Source organism: Silene latifolia, chromosome 8 (assembly GCF_048544455.1).
Source record: "Silene latifolia isolate original U9 population chromosome 8, ASM4854445v1, whole genome shotgun sequence".
In the NCBI taxonomy this organism is placed as follows: Eukaryota; Viridiplantae; Streptophyta; class Magnoliopsida; order Caryophyllales; family Caryophyllaceae; genus Silene; species Silene latifolia.
The window spans coordinates 42,122,529-42,128,705 of record NC_133533.1 but is presented as its reverse complement, the minus strand read 5'-3'; the positions used below and the strand labels follow the sequence as shown (position 1 = coordinate 42,128,705).

At 37.5% G+C, this 6,177-nt stretch overlaps 1 long non-coding RNA gene across 1 annotated transcript; it reads left to right on the top strand.

Moving 5' to 3' along the window:
- Positions 1-3,308: 3,308 nt before the first annotated feature.
- Positions 3,309-5,461, top strand: LOC141594305 (uncharacterized). The gene is made up of 3 exons (XR_012522110.1): positions 3,309-3,444; positions 3,542-3,650; positions 5,396-5,461. It is a non-coding gene; the product is annotated as an uncharacterized LOC141594305 (long non-coding RNA).
- Positions 5,462-6,177: the final 716 nt, after the last annotated feature.

Here is a 6,177-nt window from a genome sequence, read left to right as displayed (position 1 = left end):
TCTTCCCTCCTTAAAAAGAACTTCGTCCCCGAAGTTCAAACCACAACAAAACAAAACATACCACCACACTCCCGACACGACAACCAACATAAAACTCAACATAAAAACATGATACCAACCAAACTCAACCCGACTCAAACCACTACAAAACATACCGACACAACACAAAAAGGGTGTAAAAACTCTTTGCGATCATCTCCTATCCCCCCTAAAAGAAACAAGGTTACGTCCCCGTAACCATACATACCTGATCAAAAAGAAAAAGGTATCGCTCTCTTATGGCCTCCTCTGCCTCCCATGTAGCTTCCTCTACCTCATGATTAGACCAAAGGATCTTAAGCAAAACTGTCTCACCAATCCTAGTCTTCCTAACCTTCCGGTCAAGAATCTGCTTAGGCACCTCAAAATAAGACAAGGACTCATCTAGCTCTATGCTCTTTGCCTCTAACACATGTGACAGATCACTCACATACTTCCGCAACTGAGATACATGAAACACATTATGTACCCTATCCAAAGAAGACGGTAAAGCCAAACGATAAGCAACCTCTCCAACCCGGTCTAGGATCTCATAAGGTCCTATGAACTTCTGACTCAAGTTGCCTTTCTTCCCAAATCTCATAACCCCACGCATAGGAGACACTTTCAGAAGAACCTTGTCCCCAACCTGAAACTCTATATCCCGGCGATGTAGGTCTGCATAACTCTTTTGCCTATCTTGAGCCACTCTCATCCTTTCCATGATCATCTTAATCTGCTCAACCATCTCATGTACCATCTCTGGTCCCAAAACCACTGCCTCAGCACTATCGTCCCAACAAATCGGACTCCTACATCTTCTCCCATATAAGGCCTCAAACGGTGCCATGGCAATACTGGTGTGATAGCTGTTGTTGTAAGAAAACTCAATCAAATATAATCTCTGCTCCCAGCTGTAGACACCATATTTCCGCACCTCCCGCAAACCACCCGGTGATTATTGGGCCGCATGTTTGGTACGCAGAACGATTTGTGACAGTTCGTAAGTTTATCGTCAAGTGATTGCTCAAACACTGATGTCTACCTCTTAAATGTCATCTACGCGCCGATACGGTCGTTTTGACAATAATTAGAGTACATTTGGAGTTCAGGCCTAAAACCGTCTTCATTTTCTGATAACCGCTAAAATCCCGTGTCAGAATGTTCTAGAATGTTCCGGATATTTCTATTCCATATTTTTATAAATCTTTTGCAATCTTTTAGTCTTTGGTAAAGAATTTCCCGTAATATTCATACAAAATATTAAGGAAAATAAGATTAATCCGTTATTCCATAAATTAAACACAGAAATCTTTCTCCCGTAGGAGGAAACCACTTGGGAACAGACGCAGCAGGTGCTGTGCCTCTTCCAAGAGACGCAGTGACTGCTGCGCCTCTTCCCAAGTCCTTTTCTGCGTATTTTTCGTATCTTTTTCATATCTTTTCGAGATTCACTTCCAAAGTCTCTCCGAAAACCCTAGTTATTTACGTGATTAGTATAAATAGGAGCCTTCGCTCCTCATATTTCTCACGCGAGTGTCCGCCCTTCTCTTCTCCCTTTGCATTCTAGACCACGTTCTTACTTTTTGGCGTCTACGTGCTTGAACTTTCGACCACGTAAGCTCGGATCCTTCTGAGCACCAGCCTCGTTTGCATGACCGACCAATTTGACCAACTCCACAATCAATCAACTTAATCAATCTTAATCGTTTTCCTCTTACGAGGGCACTTTCATCTACATTCGAGTCGAGCATCACTAAACGTATACTTAGTCCTTCTCGTTTCGTCAAACATGTAAGTCTGAGAGTGTAAATCTCTCTTTTATTTATTGTTATTTACTTTTTGTAATCATTAATGTAAGGTTTATGTCGAAAATACAATTAAAACCGATTTCTAAAAACCTTGTTTAAAACCTTTTTACGAATTATCAGAGAACAACCGTCTAGAAAGGACGCATCACCTGCTGCGCCTCTTTGAAGGGACGCAGCACCTGCTGCGCCTCTTCGTGAGGCTGCCGCAGTTCCTGCTTACTTTCTTCTTCCTTCGTGTTTTGTCAATTCGTTCGTTCTTTATTTTCTTTTGTTTGTTCATTGTTCTTTCACATGATTTAAGCATAATAATTCCAATATGTAATATATTGTTCATCATTTAACATATAGTTCATCGTTAAATTCCCGATTTAAATCCCTTATAATCCAATATTTGCGGGTTTTCGTCATTAAATTCAATCTGGGTTATAGAGATTCGACTCATTCATATTGAGTCTCTGGAATTCGATCTTTGATATATTTCCATCTGTTTATTCATCATTAGTCCATCATTAATTCGTCATATTTAACTTAGTTAGTTCACCTATGTCATTAATCAATCCTTCGTTCATGTATTTAATTCGTTTACATTCGTTTCATCCATGTTTTATCGTTTTTATGACTCATTCACATGTAATTAATGTATTAAATCACTTTCATCCGAGTCGAATATCGTAATCAATCATTAAAATCACCGGCGAATACTAACAATTTGCGGATTCGGCTTACGACCGAACTCACCTTGGAACAGACGCGACAAGAATGCTGCGCCTCTTCCGAGGGCGCAGCTCTCTCGCTACTGCTCCAGGTTGACTCTCTCTCGAACTCCGTTTTGCCTTGACCTAATTTAGTTACGTATTTAATTTAACTTTTATTCGTATTATCGCCTTAATTTCTGTTCGTTCATTTATTTATTCTTTCTTTCTCAAATTATCAGTTTTAAAGGTATTTTAGACATAGATCATAAATCCGATGTAATTATTGTAATTTTCTTTATTTTATTTGTAACGCCCCGTAAATTTCGGACCGTTAATATATTTCGAAAATAATTAATTAATCAAGTAAAATTTGACAATAATGTATTTAAAGTAAAAATAATTCAAAGAAATATAATTTTATTATATTTTGAAGAAAAGTATTTATTTTGATAGTTTTGAAATGTTTAAAAATAGTTTAAACTGTGTAAAATCTTTTATTTCGAAATAAGGGCGTATCGGGGGGAAAATGACAATTCGTTTGAACGTTGGGTAAACGAAATTGGAAATGGGTCATATGAATACTCAATTTTATTGTAATCTCGTGTTTAAAAACTTTGGTCTTGACGGAATTTGCATTTGACTTACGGATTTAATTATTATCGAAACGAGTCAAAACCGACTCGAAAAATCCCTACTCAAACCCGAATCCCGTCCTTTCTTTTCCTCTTACGCGGCATCCCCTCCCCCCTTTACCTTTCTTTTCTGATTTTTGTTCTTAGTATCATCATCATCAACATCAAAGACCAAAAAAACACCATTTATATAAAATCAAGCCAAAAATCGACATAACTCACTCGTTTCTTGTCCGTTTTTCGCATAATTTACCATTCCGGAATCCTCTCGTCGCGATCTACAACTTGGTACAATTTAATTTCAGTTTTCATTAAGTTATTTTAAGACCAAATTTCGGAATTTTCGGTTTATATGCTTATTATTGTGTTTTAATTGTTTATTTAGGTGAAGGATTGGAAGACGAGTTCGGGGACTCGTATATTGTAGAGGATAGCGGCTAGTGTCGTTAGGGTTTGGGTTTTAAAGGTGTTAATTGCTCTTTTTCTAGCTTAAGGTAACATATTTCGAGTTACTCGACGAATTATCGTCACAATCTTTGTTGTTTTTGTATGTTTGGTGATTTTTGTTGGTGTAGTAATTTTCACATGTTTAGAATGGTTTCATGCATGTCAATTGTTAGCTTAAATTATGCCTTTTGTTAGTTTAAATTATCAAAGTTGAATTGGGGACGATTAATTAATTTTTAGACGGTCTTATACTGAGCAAAAATGAAGAAAAAACGGAAAATTAAGAGGAATAGGGTGATTTGGCAAAGAAGGCCGGCAGCCGTGGCAGCCCACGGCTAGCCCATGGTTGGCCCGGGTTGGTCCGTGCTTGTTTTGCGGTTTTTCGTACAATATTGGTCATTTCGGGTTAATTAAGGTTAGAATAGTATAAGTAACAAATGGGTAGTATTTTGATAGTAACAAAAATTATGTTATTGGTAAAATTGTGCTTATATTAATAGTTATCACATGTTAGGGTAGTTTACAAAAGGAAATTGTAATTAATAGGCTCAAAATGAATTTTATAGCTATAATTGTAAGGTTTTGTTGATTGTGCCGAAAACTGAGCCTTAGTCCCTTTGACTGATGCGATGTCAGTTAATTGAGTGATTGGTCACCGCAATTTGACCGCACTGTCGCAGGGCTGGGGTTGCGGGTAAAAATTCGGTTGAATGATTTAGATAATCGGCCTTTTTCTTGTTTTAGGCCATTTATCAAGCTTTTGTTCACATGTATAGCTTATTGAATTTAATAGTGACTTGTATTGTAGAAATGGCCCTAGTTTCCCCTGAAGCCTTTAATATGGTTACTATTGTTAGAATTAGAAATTAGTATTGAATACTTATTGAGGATTCTGTTGGGATTGTATGCTGTAAATAGACATTATAAGCCTTTCACATGATAGAATGCTAGAATTTATATTGATAAGTAGGACTTTTTGCCCTCTTAAGGTTAAGTGAGTGTCTTACTTGACTTGTGTGGTGAGTCTTGTGTGGTGTGGGCTAAAGTATTCAAGCTGGGACTAGCTGTGACTAGGTCCTAGGTGAGTATTTCGGCCTTCATCATAGATAGGTCTTTATAGTCTCTGACGAGTATATGTTCACTGCTTGATAGCCTTTGTGTTCCTGACTAGTGGATTTATATCCAAGTTGGGGCATGACCTCAGGTACTAATTTTGATAGTATGGGGTCAGCTCAAGTACTAGCCAACCCTTCGGTGGTGTCCTTAGGGTACTCACTTCACTTTGTTTTAAAAAAAAGTTGTGAGTCTTGGGTGCGGTGGTGTGTATCCGCATGTCTAGGTCTGCTTGTGATTTTAGGCTAGGGTTGTGTTGTCTCTTGGCCATGTTTTCTTAATAGTAACCGCTGAGCCAAGATACCGGTTCGATTACCTTCCCTACCTCGTGGTATAGACTCGAGCTACAAAGTGACTATTGACCGTACTAAGAACTTATGCCTGTCTTTGATATATTGCCCTTTCTTGTATGGTGATTTTATGAACTGTAATAGGTGAGATGTAAGCCGGTTACAGTTGATAAAGTTTGGATTACTATTTGTTATCTGATTCACATGATAGTTTAGTTTGGTCAGTTTAGGGGTCATTTGTTAGAATACATGATAAGTAAATGGGTTATCAAATTGTTTACATGTTACATTACATGTCACATTAATTTTGACGATTCGTGGCTGGGAGGACTCGAAGTTACTCCCCACTGAATTGTGGCTTTCGTGTTTGTATAAAATGCGATTGACAGGTTGTTGATGCTTAGTTGGGGTCACAGACGAGCTAGTGAGCAAGGAACATTGGACCTAGTTTTTGGCTATTATTATAGTAAACCTTTTATCTTTTGGTTTGTATATTATTTGAAATGACATATGTCTCCCTTTTTCTATTTTGGGTTTGTATCATTCTACTTTCTATTTAGCTATGGCATGTAAATTAGTTTATCAGTTGTTGCAGGGTTTTGACACTCTTCTTGAGTTGGAATTGGTTGTGAATGGTTTAGTTAGAAATTTTTTTGAAATTGCAGGTTTTTGGACTAGTTGAACCATTTACAAACATATCCTACCAGTTTTTCCGTAGAATTTACGTATATATCTAAGGCTAGATTTAAGGATGTCACAGTTGGTATCAGAGCCTATTGCTCCCGACGCACGTTTGTGCACCCCACTTAGAAATCTCTGACCTTTAAATAATAAATTTGAGAGAAGGGTAGGATGGGTAGAATTAGGATTTTATGTGGTAGTCTGTTTGTGATTGCTAATTGTTAGGTACTAATTGATTTTCTCTTTTGTAATATGGCTCTCCAATAGAAGTAGATAATGCAATCTTACCTTAGTCTTCCAATCTCGTTGTTTATTCGTCTTTCAAATTCCTCTTATCTCGCCTTGGTAACTACCTTTCAATTCTTTCTCCCGATTCATCTTAGGTTCGTTTTCTTCTTATAATAAAGTCCATGTGGACACCTTCCTTTATTCCGTAGGATAGTTCCCTTGTTCAAGAGAACCCAGTTTTGAGAGAATGTATCATTGGAGG